Source organism: Narcine bancroftii, chromosome 9 (genome assembly GCF_036971445.1).
Source record: "Narcine bancroftii isolate sNarBan1 chromosome 9, sNarBan1.hap1, whole genome shotgun sequence".
Classification (NCBI taxonomy): domain Eukaryota; kingdom Metazoa; phylum Chordata; class Chondrichthyes; order Torpediniformes; family Narcinidae; genus Narcine; species Narcine bancroftii.
The window spans coordinates 39,780,578-39,798,283 of record NC_091477.1 but is presented as its reverse complement, the minus strand read 5'-3'; the positions used below and the strand labels follow the sequence as shown (position 1 = coordinate 39,798,283).

The 17,706-nt window shown below is 39.9% G+C and overlaps 1 long non-coding RNA gene across 1 annotated transcript in view; it reads right to left on the bottom strand.

The window, feature by feature from the left end:
- LOC138742890 (uncharacterized) overlaps positions 1-17,706 on the bottom strand; it is a 146,054-nt gene that overhangs the window by 24,208 nt on the left and 104,140 nt on the right. The window contains exon 2 of the long non-coding RNA XR_011344499.1: positions 4,881-5,022. This is a non-coding gene — a long non-coding RNA (uncharacterized lncRNA). The remainder of the gene's footprint in view (positions 1-4,880; positions 5,023-17,706) is intronic.

Here is a 17,706-nt window from a genome sequence, read left to right as displayed (position 1 = left end):
TCCCTGATGATTGTTATAAGGTACTTTCACACAGCTACTGAGAAACAAAATTTGCACGAATTTTCTGCTCCACTGGCAGTGTAAAAATGTCATGACGGAATTTATTTGCTATATTTCATCTCATAATTTTTCCACCAAGACCCCTACACATTTTTACAAAGCGGCTGCAGTCTAACTTGACCACAGGCACTCTGTAAGAAACTGGGCTAATGAATATGGATTCCCGGTGATGTGCTCTGACACGCTCTGACATGTTCAGGTTGCGACGACAACACGGAACTTTTAAATCTGCAGCGTACTGAGGACACATTCAACATATGCAGCAGGCACCCACGATGGCCATGTCGAAGCACTGGACTGCATCTGAGGTCCAAGACCTCCTCTGCATCCATGCTGAGGAAGAAATTGTTGCACCTTTTGGCCGCAGGATAGTGACGTGAATTACGATGTCCACTTGGTGACAATGTGCGTCAGAAGTACATTGCACGCCCGCATTGCTATCCACCTACGTTCACTCTCTGACAAACTCCGCAACACATGAAGGCAGTGTAAAAGTGCTTTCTCTGTAAATGTCCACTCTGGAGGTAAGTATGTAAATTTCTAACGGAATTTTTCTTTTATTTCTGTGTAAAAATCATAATAGTCAGGGATGCAGTGCTAATTTTTTAGATGCCGGAGCTCACCAAAAATGACGAGACGAGAAGAGGGTGCCGGAGCTGCCCTATGAGGTGCCTGGAGTGACCCCATAAGGTGCCCGAGCTGCCCCCTGAGGTGCCGGAGCGGCGGTCTGCTGAACTCCAGCAGCACTGAACCCATGATACTAGAGAAATATCAGGGTCCTGTTCAAAGACAAAAGTTTAAATCATTTCCTCATTCATACATCATCGATTATCCTGACTCTATCCTGAGGACAAATGCAAATTGAACTTGTGTTGATCAATAAGAGATACTACTGGAATGAGCAAAATTAAATTCTTCACTTCCAAAACTGGTTACTTGGTGGCATTCCCACAACAGGTGCAACATGATCCCTGAAGGTATTCGGCACGTGAAGCAGCAGGCCTCTATGCACAATTGGCTGATCGACAATCTTTACATTATTAGCATTGTCACAGCTTGCCAAGTCCAAACATGGAGAGAGGGAAGAGGGAAGACAAATTGTAACTTGAGTTTTATTGGTTGCTTTATCTGCTGATGAAAAATGACCTTCTATTTAAAAATCAAAGTTCAAATCTACAGGTCATTCTCATGTTGTTCATCTCAGCTGGTTACTGGGAAATGAAATCTCCTGGTTAAAATGTTTTACTTTTGGATTGATTCATGACAAAAATATTGATCAGGCCAGAGAACTATATACAACCTTGGGAAAAGATGCAATCCAAAGAAGGCAAGGAAAATACATTAAATCTAGATAAAAGTAGTCATAATATAATCTGAGTCACAAAATGAATTGAAGTTAAAACAATTTTGTAAAAAATAATATTGTGAACCAAATGTAATTTTAAAAACTTGCAACATCGTGTGCTGAATGAATCAAACTGTTAGACTTTTATTTTGGCCTTCTGAGAACTGGGCTTGACTCCAATCTAGTCTTTTGTGAAGTCCTGCCAGTGCATCGAGTAAGACGATTGATTATAAAGGAAATGTTTTTCAAAAGAGTTATTCTACTTGAACTGGAAGGAAATGACAACACTGAAGACCCTGTGGTTTTTCACACAGTTACACTGCTCCAAATTCAAAGGTCCTCTGGGACTTCCAGTCTATCTACACATTTAAAGCTTCTATTGAAATTAAAGCTAGTCATTTACACTGCACTGTGACTACTTGTGCCTAGTACACAAGGAACATTTAGTGAAATAGATACTCAAAGCTCATTGATATCAACAAAAACTTCTAAAAAGGCTTCAATTTTTTTTTGTAGATATGCTCCTTATTTCTAACCTCTGTTCTGATTTCATCTTTGCAAGTTTTTGTATTGGAAGTAAAATAACTAATTCCTTATTAATAAACAATCAAATTCATCTAGAATAAAATATTGTATCAGTCATGAAGAAGCAAATTAATTATCATAAAACTTAACTAATTCAATGAAGAGAAACTTGAAAAGGAGATCTGTTCTCTTAATTGTCTGTAGTCTACCAATGACTCTAGACAACAACATTGATAATGAGTTTATTGTCATATATTGTACAATGTGCATATACCCAAAATTCTTACTTGCTACTGCCAAGCAGGTATTCATACTGAAAAACTCTAATGCCATAAAACCCCTGGTATCTGGCACTTATGGGGATTGGTAGATGCCAGATAAGTAAATTTTCCTGTGGCTTGAGGTTGCATGTTGCTTGATTGGTGAACTAAGAGTGAGGCACACTAATTTTAAACCCATATTGTTTACCTATTTATTTTCCATGAGTTTTTTTGCCAGTTGTTTGAGGCCACTGGTTGCCTGAATTCTGGATAACAGGGGTTTTACTGTAGCAAATTAATTGAATTAAATTAAATTACAAGAGAGAATAAATATATAAGATAGATAATAAATATTCACAGTAATCCTAGAGCAAAAAGAAACTTGCAATAGTGTAGATAGTCCATCATTAATGTACCAAGGAGAGGTTCAAGTGTCTAATAGATTTGGGAAAGAAACTGTTCTTGAACCTAGAGTTGTTGGTTTTCAAGCTTATGTTCCTTCTGCTCAAAGGTCACGGTGAGAAGTTGTGACCAGGGTGATAGGGGTTCTTTATGATGTTGGCTGCCTTTTTGGGATAATACCTCTCATAGATGTCTGCAATGGATGGGAGGTCAGAGCCTGTGATGGACCTGGCTATATTTGCTACTTTTTGCATTCTTGGCCACTTCTATAGCCAGACTGGGCAGTGACCAGTCAGTATACTTTCCCCAGTTTGATTGAGTATTTGATGACATGCCAAATCTTCTCAGGCACATTAGAAAATAAAATCAATGATGTGCCTTCTTCATAGGTGCCACAGTATACTGTAATTGACTAATGTGTAATGTAGTTGATTAATATAGTCAAAGGGCTTGTTCTGTGTGTATTGTTTTATGACTCTAAACTTCTAAAACTGGCCTCCCAAATACAAATAATGGAAAGGTGTTAATCCAAACCATTGACAATTTCTTTCTCCCTTACTAATACAGCTCAGCTTGTTGAATTCCTCCAGCAAATTTTGTTTAATCAATGTAACTTTTATTTGCAAATTAGCTTCAGGGGCGGTACAGTTTCTGTAGCGGTTAGCGCAACACCTTTACAGCATCAGCGACTGGGATCAGGGTTCGAATCCCATGCTGTCTGTAAGGAGTTTATATGTTCTCCCCGTGTCTGCGTGGGTTTTCCTGGGGGCTCTGGTTTCCTCCCACTGTTCGAAATGTGCCGTAATGCAGGTTAATTTGGTGTAAATTGGGCGGCACAGACTCATGGACCGAAATGGCCTGTTACCGCGATGTACGTCTAAATTTTTTTAATTAAAAAATTAATTATATCACACATCACATAATAATTATCAGAAAATATAATGCATTGGTTTCAATGTTGGATCATTTATGATTTTTTAGTTCCCTATTTTATCCCAGATTCTTGTTCTTTAACATAACTAGATCTTTCAGTGAAAAAAATCTGCAAATGTAAGATTACACTAAGGGATCTTCTCAACTATACTTTTATTGAAATTTATCAGGGAAGACCTTTGTATTCTAAATCCATCACAGGCTATTATTAATTTAGAAATATTATATACTAACAGGATACCCACCATCACCCGGGAAATAAAACACTCAGCTGTTGACAACATTGTTTGCATTGCTTGGAGTCCTACTTGTTCTTCCTCAGCAGACTCATGTTGTCTGCTCGTGGAATGCCTGGCGGCATCAGCACTGAGGCGGGCTTGGTGTTGTTCTTCAGTTTCCTGCTGCCTGCTCCTCGTTTGTCTGGAGGCAGGCCTGGTGTTGCTGTTCTGTTTTCTGCTGCCTGCCCCTTGCCTGTCTGGAGGCCTAAGCACTGAGATGGGCATATCGTTGCTGTTCTGTTTCCCGCTGCCTGCTCCTTGCATGTCAGGAAGCATCAACATTGAGGTGAGACTGATGTTCCACTGCTGTCTCTTGCTTTCTCATTTGCCTAACTCTACGGGCTTGTGAACAGCTTCTGCCAAAATGTTGCTTCCCTTTTTTGAGCCCATATTGAACTGGATTTGGCCACTTTTTCTTATTCTGAATGTACATTGATGCACAGCACTGTAACTAATTGAGGCGTCCCTGGTGCAAGTTCAATTTTTTTTAACTTTTGAACTTCATATGACTTTAAAGGTTAAATTCAATGTGGTCATGACATTCAACATTAAATGTTAGCACAATTACAGTAAGTAGTAATGCAAGTCAGTGCAAGCTGGTCAAAAAACACTTTTGAACTTCATATGACCTTAAAGGTTAAATTCAATCTGGTCATGACATTTAGCATTAAATGTTACCCCTACTGAACCTCCTTGGACATTTTCCAGAGTGCTCCATATTGATTTTCATGGAGAAGAGACAAACAGACAAAGAAACAGATATACACGCACAAATATAATTTAGATTATCCACTAAAATAAAAACTAATGAAAAGGAAGAAGATTGAAAAATCAAGAAACACACATAACCATAGAATCATAACTATATTTCTGACAAATATCATGTGACTTGAAACCATCTGGCTCCTTACTGAAGAAACAATTTGGTAAATTCCCCTGCTCTTTCCCCATTGCTCTAAAAATAATTTATCTCTAGAGGCAATAATTTTCAGATCATAATTCCAATCTGAAGGAAAATATTTCCTAATGTTCTTCCAGTATCTCTGGCCCATCCATAGAAACAGCTTGTCCCTTTACCTTATTGCAATCTGTTGCGATCTTGTACACTTCTATCAAATCCTCTCTCAACGTGCTGTGATTTAAGGAGAACTTCCAGTATAATCTTGCAGCAGAAATCTCACCTCCTTGGAATCATTTGAATTCTGTATCTTCTTCAAACCTAAAGTGAGGTGATCAGAAGGAAATGTTTGATAAAATTGAATATAACCTCTCCCTCTTGGCAATTTGTGCCTATATTTATGAAGGTCAGAATCACATTTGAACCATATCTGCATGTCCTGTTATCTTTAATAGCTTATTTACACATGTACCCAAAGGTTTCTGTTCCTGCACAGCTTTTAGAACTATGCTTTTTAACAACCTTATCTCTTTTTACTCTGTGCCAAAATGTGTAACAGCACATTGGCACATTGGCAGCAAGCTGACATGTAACATCTTTATCTGGTTGATAGCAAAAAGTTGATAGTGGCTTGGTGTCAGGTCAACTATCTCACCCACCATAACAACAAAACCAAGGATGTGGTTTTAGAATTCCGGAAGGGGAAGCAGCGATGACTACTCAGTTCACATCAGTGTTGATGAGGTGGGGACAGTATTAAACTTGGAGTAAACATCTCCAGTGACTCGTCCTGATCCAACCACATTGTTGCAATTCAGGATTTAATCATATAAATCGTGGAAATAGATCTTCTTTACAATTGAACAATTAATGATCTGTGTCTAGGTTCCAATAAAAAGAATGATCTATTGGAGAACTATGGACGACATGAGCCATACATCATATATGTACGTCTTTGGAGAGGGAGGGAGAAAATGGGCAAGAGTTATTGGAATGGTGGCAGGGTAAGTGTAGTGTGGGCTTAAGGATGTGTTAAAAAAAAGTAATTGAAGTGTAAAGCATTTATCCTTAACTTTGCTGTTTCACAGTGAGAATCTTCACCACTAAAGAAGTAAATATGCCTCTAGTTTGGCCATCAGGGATGCGTTGCTCCCAGCAACTCTTTCCACATATGTTAACAAATAAAACATAGTGCAGCTTGCCTCAGGTAAAGAGTGTGGTAAATAACAATGTAAGATTTCCACTGTGTACACTGCACATAGACAAAAAAATCTATAAAAAATGCTTATCAATTTAGCAGCAGTAAAGTTACTCTGTGTTTAGCCTTTACAAGAATTAGCCTGGGTTGAGGGCAGTTGAAATTTAGAGAAACTAACCTATTTGGAAGAGGAACTCAGAAAGTGGTCTATGTAAAATGCTGAACCAGCCAACATGATGTGAAATCGCATGCTGTTCAATTTCTTGATGAGAAGCAATTTCCATCAAATGGATACACGCAAACCCCATGTGGAGTCCATTTTGGACGAGGTCAATTGAGTTCATGCCTTGCAAATGTCTAATCTCCACCAGCGGAGGATAAAAATGAAGGCATATTAGCCAGCTGGAAAGGGCTCCAAAATGACAAATAGAAACACTGATCACTGACCGAGTGGAAACAGCTGCTTGATACTCCATGTTGCTTCAGTGAGAAACAATGGAATTTTCCAACCATGGACAGGTAAAAGAAAACACAATGTAAAAGAAAATCAACACCAAAGAGTTGATGAGTTAAGCCCAATGAATATTTTTACAGCTGTTTTGTGGTTGGATGGAATATCATGTATCCAGCAGAGGTTCAAAAGGTCTGAATGTTGAGCCTGAGAATAACTACAGTACTGAGATGATGGTTGTAATTTTTAAGTATTTAAATATTCATCCTTTAACAATGGGGAATGGAGGGATGAAGAAACATAAACAATTGTGCATTATCAAAAAGAACACACCAGTATCTCCTACACTTTAAATGTTCATTCATTTCCAGTAATTTTCCAATAATTTTATTTTAACACCTATCAAATGTTTTATATGCATCATGAAAAGAGAACTGTGCTCGATAAATTTAGATGGAGACGCCCCATTCGATTTAGTCTATCAAGAATTCCAGTCATTTCATCTTTCTATCACAGGAAACATGTTGAAGAAATACTATTCCTTCATTTTGATTTGTCTCCAATTTTGTGAATATACTGGAGAGGAACTAATGATGCACATACTCCATGAATGATTTCTAAATAAATAGGTTTGAACCTAACAGTTCTCCTTGATGAATTTGATTAAATTAGCCAAACCAATGAACTTTTGAACTACACAAGTCAAATTTCAGAACACAAATGGAAGGAAGTTTGCCCAGGTTAGGGGAGTCAAAAACCAGAAGGTACATGTTTAAGGTAAGAAAGGACTCTAATGGACAAGCTTTTCACATGGAGGGCAGTGGGTAAATGAAATGGGCTTCCAGACAAAGTGGTAAAGGTGGGTCCAATTACAATATTTAAAAGACATTTGGACAGATTCATGAATAGGAATGGTCTAACACGGGTGGTCAACTTTTTAATTTTTAATTTAGACATACAGCACAGTAACAGGCCAGTTCAGCCCACGAGTCCACATAACCCAATTAACTTACATCCCTGGTATATCCCTGTGGGTCGAAATGGCCTGTTACCATGTTGTATATCTAAATTAAAAGGTTGGCCACCCCTGGTCTAGAGGGATATGGGCAAAACACAGGCAAATGGGGCCAGCTTTGGCAGGAACCTTAGTTGTCTGTTTCCATGCTCTATGACATTTGAACAATTTAACAAATGGTAAAATGCACCTTGAGCACTCAGACTGAATTTGGTTATTTGGACATGAAGGAAAATTTCACTATGGGAAGAAGTGTAGAGGAGAGACAAAAGGTTTGAAAAGTTCTCTTTTCATGATACATACAGTGCAAGATGTCAGCGCTATGATAAAAGATTAAAGGAAGTATTGGCTAGTCAGCCTTGAAATAAGGTGCCCTTACAAATCAAATAGATTTTCATTCCAGCACAGAAAATGAGTGACTCTCCAGTTGTTCCTACCAGTGGGAGGCAAAACTCTTTTGAGGGCTTGGCCTGATTATCAAGATGCTCAGCAGGGAACCTGCTGCAAACCACTTCCTCCAGGCAAATGTAAACAGCCCAGAGCTTTAGCCAGTTCAGGGGAGCTAGGCGCAAGCGCCACAAAAGTGAGAGCTTGCGGGAAGGGTATTAATCCAACCCTGGCTGGGATGTTAGTGGGAAGAACTGTTGTGGGTACATTTGAGTTAGTGCATTATTACAGTTTTTTGTACACAGGTCAAATTTCCATTGAGTGAAATATGAAAATCTGCAGATGCTGTGATTGTAGATAAAGAACTGAAAAGTTAGAGGAACTCAGCAGGTCTTGAAGAGTCCAAAGGAGGTAAAGATGTATAACTGCCACTTTGGGCTGAACACTTCTTCAAAGTATGAGTAAAAGAACAGGCAGGTACCTAAATTAAAAGAAAGAACGGGGGAGAAGGGGGGTGGTGGATGACAGACCAACAGACAAAAGATCTGTTGGTTATGGATAGGACAAGAGAGAAGGAATGTGAGAAATGATGGGGGTGGGTGGGGATTGGCTCTATGAATGCAGAGACCTGTGGGAAAGGAGACAGAGGGAAAATGGAAGAGAGAGAGAGAGAAACAGAGCAAGGGAAAAGGAGACATAGAAATAGATGGCGAGGGGGTGGGGGGAATAACTGAATATTAATGCTATCTGGTTGGAGGGTGCCCAGATGGAATATAAGGAGTTGTTCCTCCAATTTGTGGGTGGTCTCAGTCTGGCAGTGCATCAAACCATCGACAGACATGTTAGCATGGGAATGGGGCTGGGAATTGAAATGGATTGACACTGGAAGATCCATTCTATTGTGGCAAACAGAGTGAAGGTGTTCAAAGAAGCGATCTCCCAGTTTGTGTCCTGTCTCTCCATTGCTGAGGAGACCACAACTGAAGCACTGGAGGCAGTAGATAACTCTCACAGATTCACAAGTAAAGTGTGGCTTCACTGGAAGGACTGCTTGGGGCTCCAAATAGTAGGTGCAAGTGTAGCACTTCCTGCGGTCACAGGATTAGGTGCCAAGGGAGTGATTGGTGAGAAGGGAGGAATGGACGAGGGAGTGGTCCTTGCAGAAGGAGAGAGGAAAGATGTGTCTGGTGGTGGGATCACATAGTAGGTGGAGGAAATAGCAGAAAATGCAGAGTCAAGTGGAGTGGAGGGGAATCCTATCCTTGTTGTGCTTGGGGGTGCAGATGTATGGGTATTGGAGGATATGCAAATGAGGGCCAAATTGAAGGTAGTAGAGGGGAAGCCATGTTTTTTGAAGAAGGAGTGCAATTCAGATGATCTGGCATGGAAGACCTCCTCCTGAGATTAGATGCAACACAGGTGGAGGAATTGTGAGAAAGGAATGGAATCCTTATAGAGGTCAAAGTGTGAAGATGTATAGTCAAGGTAGCTGTAGGAGATAGTGGGTTTGTAGAAGACATTTGCTGAGGGTTTGTCTCCCGAGATGAAGACTGAGAGATTGAGAATGGAGAGAATGTTGTTAGAGATGAACCAAGTGAATTTGAGGGTGGAAATTGACAGCAGAGTGGATAAAGTTGACGAGCTAATCGTGGGTGCATGAGGCAGCTCCAAAGCAGTTGTCAATGAGCGGAGGAAGAGTTGAGGAGCTTTGCTTGTGTAGCCCTGTAGCATGGATTTGTTCATTAAATAGATTGATTTAAATCAAGATCCTATATCTTAATATAAGATGATTAGAGGCAATTGTAACTCTAAGTCTTTGCATTGTGCCGAATGAGGAGACGATAAAGATCATGAGTGTCAAACTAATAAAAGCTGTAAGTTTAAAACTTGTATCATGAAGCTGTCCTTCTGTTAAACAGAAAAAAGCCCAGCAAGAGTAAATGTTGAAAAGACCTGAAACTGTTTCTAAAAGCATTGAGGCGGAGGAGTAACAAGATAGAAGTACATAAAAATTTAGATAGGTTTGATAGTCAGCATCTTTTTCCCAGAGTGGAAATGTCAGATGCTAGAGGGCTTAGGTTTAAGATGAGAGAAAGAATCTTTAAAGGACATTTACCTGGAATATGCTGCCAGAGGAAGTGGTGGAAGTAGGTCTGATAGCAATATTTAAGAGCCACGTAAACAGGCACATGAGCAAGCAGGACGTGGAGGGATATAGACAATGTGCAGGCAGAGGAAATTAGTTTAAATTGGCCTCATGTTCAGCATGAACATTAAGGTCAAATGGCCTGTCCTGTGCTGTACTGTTCTGCGTCTGATGTGTTATGTAAAACTTGAATGGGGACCAGGAGAAGTAGGAACAGTGGGTGTAACTCCTCCTTTCCCGAAACTGACACATTTATTTTTTGCAGGCACCTTTATCCTTGGTTTCTAGCAGTGGCATGTTGGGTTGGCATTCTTTGCAGTAATTTTGTCCTTCTCTTTCTACCTTTGATGTTTGTGAAGTTACACAGGTATTTATGGTGAATTTTCCAAAGAAATATTTTAGTAGCCCTGGTCTCTCCTATCCAGGGTTTTGTGTTTAATATTTACCTCTAATCATTCCAATGAGGTTATACTTGTCCCACATATTAGAGCTTTGATGTTTTGGACCTGGCAGTTTAAAGAACACAGACATCAACCATATATTTACTCATATTACCAAGAACAACAAACTTCCAGGGATTAGACAATCTGATCAGTGAAGGAAGTTAAGGAGAGATTGTGTTCTTTTGAGTGTGCCATCAATATGAATAAAAAAACAATTTTGGCAGAAAGCTAAACAGGTGGTTCAGCAAAAGAACATGGGGCGTGAGCTTTAGTGGATATGAATCCCTAAATATATCTGCACACTGACATGTACAGCTGCTGTTTTCCTAACAGTTTGACACCCTACTGATTTGTTACTGCTGTTTATTTTTGTATCATTAGATGCCCTGCAAAATCTGCCTTGTGGTTTGTTGTGATTTGAAGCAGAGCCACACTTCAAGTTCAAATTCATTGTCACATGGTACCAAGATGTAGAGATAGAGGTTGTTTTGCGAGCAAACCAATTAGTTATCTCATACAGAGTACAAGTAAGACACAGTACAAAGAGAGTGATCAGTTAGTATGAGAACAAAGGCAACATAATTTGACAATTTTGGAATCCATTCAGGAGTCTGATAAAGAAAATATCCTTGGATTTGGGTGACGAGTGATCTCACACTGGTGCAACGTCTTTCAAGTGGGAGGGAGTGAAGAGACCATGGCTGGGATGAGATAAGTCTTTTAAGATGTTGGTTGCTTTTCTACAGCAGTGGGAGATATAGATTGAGTTGCTGGAGTGGAAGGGAGCATATGTGATGGCCTAAGCCACATTCACAATCCTCTGCAGTTTCTCACGGTCTTGGGCAGAGTCATTCCTGCACCAGACCATGATGCACTCTGATACGATTATTTCAATGGTGCACCTGCAAGAATGTAAGTGAGATCCTAAATTTCCTCAGGTTTCAGATGAAGTAGAGGTGCCGATGCCTTTTGTTGGCCATTGGCTCAACATGGGTAGTCCAGCACAAGTCACTGGAGATGATAATAGCCAGGAACTTAAAGCTGTCTACTAAGTGCAACTCAGCACCAAGGATGTGATTTGGGGACCGAGCTCCACCCCTCTTCTGAAAGGAAGTAATGGCTCCAATAGCAAGGTGTTTGAATTCACTGCATCAACAAACAGTGGCCAAAGGAGAATGTTCATAATGAAATGATACAATGTAATTCCTTTTAATCTTCACAGGAGTTGCTAAAGAGAGGGGTTTGCTTGTACGTTATCAGTCACAATGCGGAGGAAGAGGTGGCAAAAGATGTTTGATAGAAGTGGTTATCTCATCAATAAACAGTCCTTCAAAAATGAGAAACCTAATTTCCTAACCCAAATATCAAGAATTATCAAGAGCCAATATCCATTCTGTTATCCTCATGGGAAAGATTATTCAAACCTCTTGGACATAACCATAAGATCTCCTATAACAGTGTGAAAAAATAACTCCCCTCCCACAATCCATTCTCACCTTTTCTCTTTTCTTTCTTCTTATCATATCCAATTAATACCTTTTGTCTGTTGGTCTGCACTCCTCCTCCTCTCATTCTTCCCTTTTCCCTAGCCTATTATTTGGTCATATTCAGAAGGGCTCGGGCCAAAACATGGTAATGTATCTTTACCTCCTATCCATCTACAAGACCAGCTGAGTTCCTCCAACATTTCTATGACAGCATCTGCAGACTTTCATGTTTCACAGTGATCTTGATTTCAATTTTAGCTCTACAAGTGTGTTTGTGAGATTAACAGCACTGAACTCTGATATTTTCTGCCATATTTTACACGAGATCTAATCCATTATGAAATCCGTTGGTGGGAGTTGTGAACCTGTGAACCTGTCTCATGAGTACCAACCTCTCATTCACATATTGTCACCTCCCAAACCCACGCCCTCTGTGATCAGGATTTCACCCTGACACAGTGCTGAAGCAGACAAGTCAGAATTTGTGTCTGTCCTTTGCCACCTGACTGCAGTCTTTGACAGATTTATTCACGGATTTTCCACCATCATTTTCAATCCTCATTAAGCAAGTGATCCTACACTTGCTTGATTCCACTGTTATCTATCCACTCTCAGCCATGGTATAACTTCCAGCACATTGTTTCCTCCTTTGTATCCTTTCTATTTCTCCTTTGCAGACTGTCTCTTAGCAACGCCACCTGAAAACTGCTTCAACATGTATAAACACAGCTCGAACCACATCATCAAATTCACTGACGACACGACTTTGCTATCATACCTACTTATCAGTAAGCACGAGGAGGCAGCATACAGAGACAAAGTGCAGACACGAACACACTGGTCCAGACACTAATGAACTGGTGCAGAGCAAACAACCTGTATCTGAATCTTAAAAAATCAAAAGAGATGGTTGTCGACTTCAGGAGGGCCTGGGGGGGATCACATTCCCATGACCATTGACGGCTCTACTGTTGAGGTCGTCAAGAGTATCAAGTTCCCCAGGGTGCACCTGGCAGAGAACCTCACCTGCTCCCTTAACACCAGCTCCTTAGGCAAGAAAGCCCAGCAGCACCTCTACTTCCTGCGAAAGCTGAGGAAAGTCCATCTCCCACCCTCCATCCTCACAACATTTTCACTACAGTTGCATAGGATGTAATGAGAGCATGGGGCGTGAGCTTTTGTGGATATGAATCATTGCCTGGCTTAGATCTTGTATCACCTCGGACTGCATGACCCTGCAGAGGATAGTGAAGTCGGCAGAAAAGACCTTTGGGGAACCTTTTCCTAGTGTGGAAGACATCTACTATATTCAATGCAGATGGAAAGGAATAAACATTGTGAAAGACTCCACATCCTGCATGTAAACTGTTCTCCCTCTGCCATCTGGCAGGAGGCACCATAGCACTTGGGCCCTTATGTCTAGAGTGGGAAACAGCTTTATCCCCAAGCCATCAGGCTCCAGAACTCCCAGTACAGATGTGCATAGCGTGCCATGGTCTTTCAGTGTATATGTCTTAATATCTCAATATTTTAATGCGTTACTGCTTTCCTACCATATCTAAATAAATATTCTCCATGGTCCTGGAGAAACACTATCTCATCCTACAGTGGTATGAATGATAAATAAAGTTGACTTGACTTGACACAGTTTCCATCTCCACAATGGATGCTCAAGGGTAAATTTTATGAAGTGGTGTTCCTGGTCTGGATCTTCACACACCAAAAGCCAATATCAGGAAGTTGAATTAGAATTCAGATGTAGAAATCAGGACACATAATTAGTAGTTCTTATTGTGTTTCCATCCTTTAAAAAATTTTAGAAGGAAGTTGCTCCAGATCATGAATTAGATGCGTTAGCTGTCATCCAATTCCTGATGTATACTCCTTTAAATATACGTAGGTGTATTGTCCTATTATCTTTAGTCTTTGTGTTTCATAGAACTGTGTCAGGGATTGAATGTCAACAGTGGGTGTTGATGGACATTATGCTGATGGTGTGATCAGGAAGAACAGTTTTACAACAGATTCATCTGATTGGACACATTTAACACTGGAGCTATTGAAACACCAAGAGATTTTCAGGTTTCTCTTCAAGTATTTTGACACCAGCCAGAGAGTCCTTTTATACATTGCTACCCACAGTAGATTCAGTTGGACCATTACAAGTTTAATTTGCCATCATTCCACATATGGCTTCTTCTATCATTCTGTTATCTCCTCTGATTTAATCAGTCTAAAAATTGTATCAGTTTGATATGAGCCTCGGACCACAGTCCACAGAAATTGTAACTTTTTTTGACTCATTCACATCTGTGCACATTTCAGAGAAAATTTGGGAATAGTTACAAAATTAACAAAAGAACAGGATATCACAAGTCATGCTAATGTGTGGGTGGGGAGAAGAGGGGGCCAGTGCAGTGACTTGTTTCAGGGCTCAGCATTTGGACCATTGCAATGTGCTAAATGACATCAGTCACTAAAAATGTATGTGAGTTGATAACATATGATTCAGGCACATTCATTGGACAAAGGAGGAAGGAAAAAAAGACACATGCACACTGACTGTGTTGAAAGAGCTAAATCTTAACGGACCCAAAGCTCCACATGTCTAAATGATCAGTTCCAACAAAATGTTAAGCTGCTATGAATAGGTGGATAGAATTCATAATCATTGTGTGTGATGGAAGGCATAAACTCCATCCCAAGGCCCTGTGTCCATATCATAATACGGAGAAATGAGGAAGACTTAAAAACTTAGAAGCTGTGGAGACAAGAACTATGTCAGATGGGGCTCTTTCAAAATCATAACATTTTTGGAAAAGTATGAGCACAATTGCAATCTGACAGGCCACAGAGTCCTCAAGTCATCATGAGGTCCCACTAGAAACAGGGCCTTTGGATCCACGGAGTTTGCACTAACCGCCAACCATCCACATATACAAATCCTTCATTCATCTCATTTCTTAAATCAATGTTTAATGTGCATGCTTGAGAGGAATTATGCATTGGAATCTATAGTTTCAAAGCCCTCTTCTCATTCCAAGTTTTCTTAGTGCATTGGTGAGGGAAGTTGTGGATGAGTTGAATGAAATCTGTAGTTGTCATGAATCAAAAGCTGTGTTGTATGAAGAGCGGAAGGTCAAATTTAAGGGCCTATGTATTTTTTATTATCTATTTAGTCTTGTTCTTTTACCTCCCTTAGCATGTTGGTATGATGCAATTATCATTCCTAAAGTGAAATACAATCTTCCTTTTACAGAGCAGTTTCTCCATTTATAATGTTCAAAATCACTGTCCAGCTAAGAAAATCATTTTTAAAGTGTAGATTAGATTAGATTAGATTTCAGATTTATTGTCAGAGTACAGCGGAATGATCACATATTGGTAGTGCAAAAAAAAAACCGTACACAATGTACACATGTAAACAAAGAACTGTAAAGAGATAACTAATGTAAACAAATTAACTGCAATACAGAGAAAATTAAAAAATAAAGTGCACAAGTAAGAGTCTTTAAGTGAATTCGTGACTGAGTTTGTTGTTGAGGAGTCAGATGGTGGCGGGGTAGCAGCTGTTCCTGAACCTGGTGGTACATGTTTTGTGGACAATTCAGCCAAGTTTTCAATCTCCATCCTGTGTGCTGCCTTTCTGTAAACATCTCACTACCATGGTATTGTCAGCAAATTTTTAGATGGTGTTATTGTCCTATCGAGCCACCCATTCACAGGTGACTGAGCAGAGCAGGGGGATAAGAACGCAACCCTGCGATGCACAGGTACTGATGGAGATTGTGGAGGACACGTTAAATCCATGGATCATGGATTTCCTCACTTCCAGCCACAATGAATTAGTAAGAACATCTCCACAATCTCAATCAGTACAGAAGTGTAATTACTCAGGAGATCTGCCAAATAGCACAGCAATAGCAATATGATAAACTCTAGCCATTGGGTTTTGTAAGCTTTCTTGTGGGATACATGTGGATTAGGAAAACAAAATTAATTTCCCTGCTTTGCAAAACACCAGAGATGATCTTTACACCCATCTCAGAGATAAGACAGGGCTTCAATATGGCCTCATGCATTCTTATTTTGTTCTCACTCCTTTACGATGAAATGCCTAGCTTCTTTACTACATTTCCTGATAATCAATTGTCTTGGGCCAACACTTTGTTGTGTGGAAACTTTTGTATAATCTTGCGTGTTCAATTATGGGATGCTCTATCAGAGCTGCAATGCTCTACAGTGCCCTTTCACTCTGTGTAGTTACCACTTCAAAAATGAGTTTAAATAAGGGGAAATGTATTGCTGGATTGATGAATGGTTCCCATGAAAAGTTTTTGCTTCCACTATTATGGACACCAACTTAGTTTGACTCAACAAGTTATTTCTCATACCTACTATAGGTGGGTCTACTGGCAAACAGAAATCAATGCTGCAATTTGCCTATCACCATGAGCACCTTGTTTTGCAAAATACCTCTGCCGTAAAACAACTAACATGTTCATGACAAGAAACCTGATCTGATTCCATTAACTATTGGAGGCAGTTTGAGCAAAGATGAAAGAGAATGCAGTATTGCAAGCAAAACGATCTATTCTTGCTTAAGGTTGTTTATGACCTATCTTTTGAGTAACTATGCTCTGTTTGGTCAAGTTAAACACTGCTGGAGGAACTCAGCAGGTCAAGCTGAATCAGGGGAGTAAAAGAATAGTCGACATACTGAACTCAAAGTTGCATGCCATTTTAACTCTTCTGTCTATTCCCACACCAACATGTCTGTCCTGGGGCTTCTTCACTGTCAGAACATGAGGCGTTGTTCCAATAAATTAGCCTACTAATTTATGAACATAACATTTTCTAATTTCAGGCAATGACTCTAATCTCTCTTGTGCTGTACCCCTTCTGCTCTTCCTCTTTAACCACTTTCTTGGTCTTGTCTCTCAACCACACCACCCATTATGAACCCCTCCCCCTCCTCTTTGGCTCCATTCACTCCCCCCCACCCCCAATCACTGCTTCCACTCTTTCCATTCAACTTCCATGCCCCATTGGTTCTATCTGGCTGGTGTCTCTCTATAACACCATTCTTCTCACCTTCTTATCAGATTCCAGAACTGGCAGCCTTTGTCTTTCTAGAAAGACACATCCCCATGATCAGGATGTGTAAGAGCAGCAGGGTATTAACCAATCTACCAATCTACATCCCCTGTCTGTCATTTTTCACCTGGTTTACCAATTTCACCCATCCCACCCTGGCCTCTTTACACTGGCTTCTCTACTATATTTCAAAGTCTTGATGAAGGGTTTTGGCTTGAAATGTTGATCATTCTCTCCCAATGATGTTCTGTACCTCCGGCAGCATGTGTTTCACTTCAGATTTCAAAATCTGCAGTCTCCTGTCTGATCGAGATTGTAAATAATGCCATCATTTGTATTTTTGGACATAATTTTCTACTTGATTATATTAGAAATGGAATGAAGGAATTACCATTTGTTCACAATGTTAGTCAACTTATATTCCCACCACCCAGCTTTCCTAATGAAGCAAGAAAAGAAGTAAATCACAAAATTCTGTAGACAGTGGTTGAAGTTAAAAAAAAACACAAAATGCTTGTATTTTTCAAACTTTTCACAACCTTCTGCATTTAAAATAATTTTCTGAGCTTCAATGCAATCCTTCGATCAATTATTTGGTTACACCCTCCCCGGCAAACAATGGGGTTTTCTTTTTCATTCTTGTGGTTTTATTGTGGTATTCTACTCTTGCCCTTCAAAATTGTGTACCATTAAATCTTTCATCAAGATCCAATGTTTTAAAGAAAACATCTACAGGCTGTCCAATTCTTAAAAGGAACTAAAATTCCCCAGGGCTTCCAAC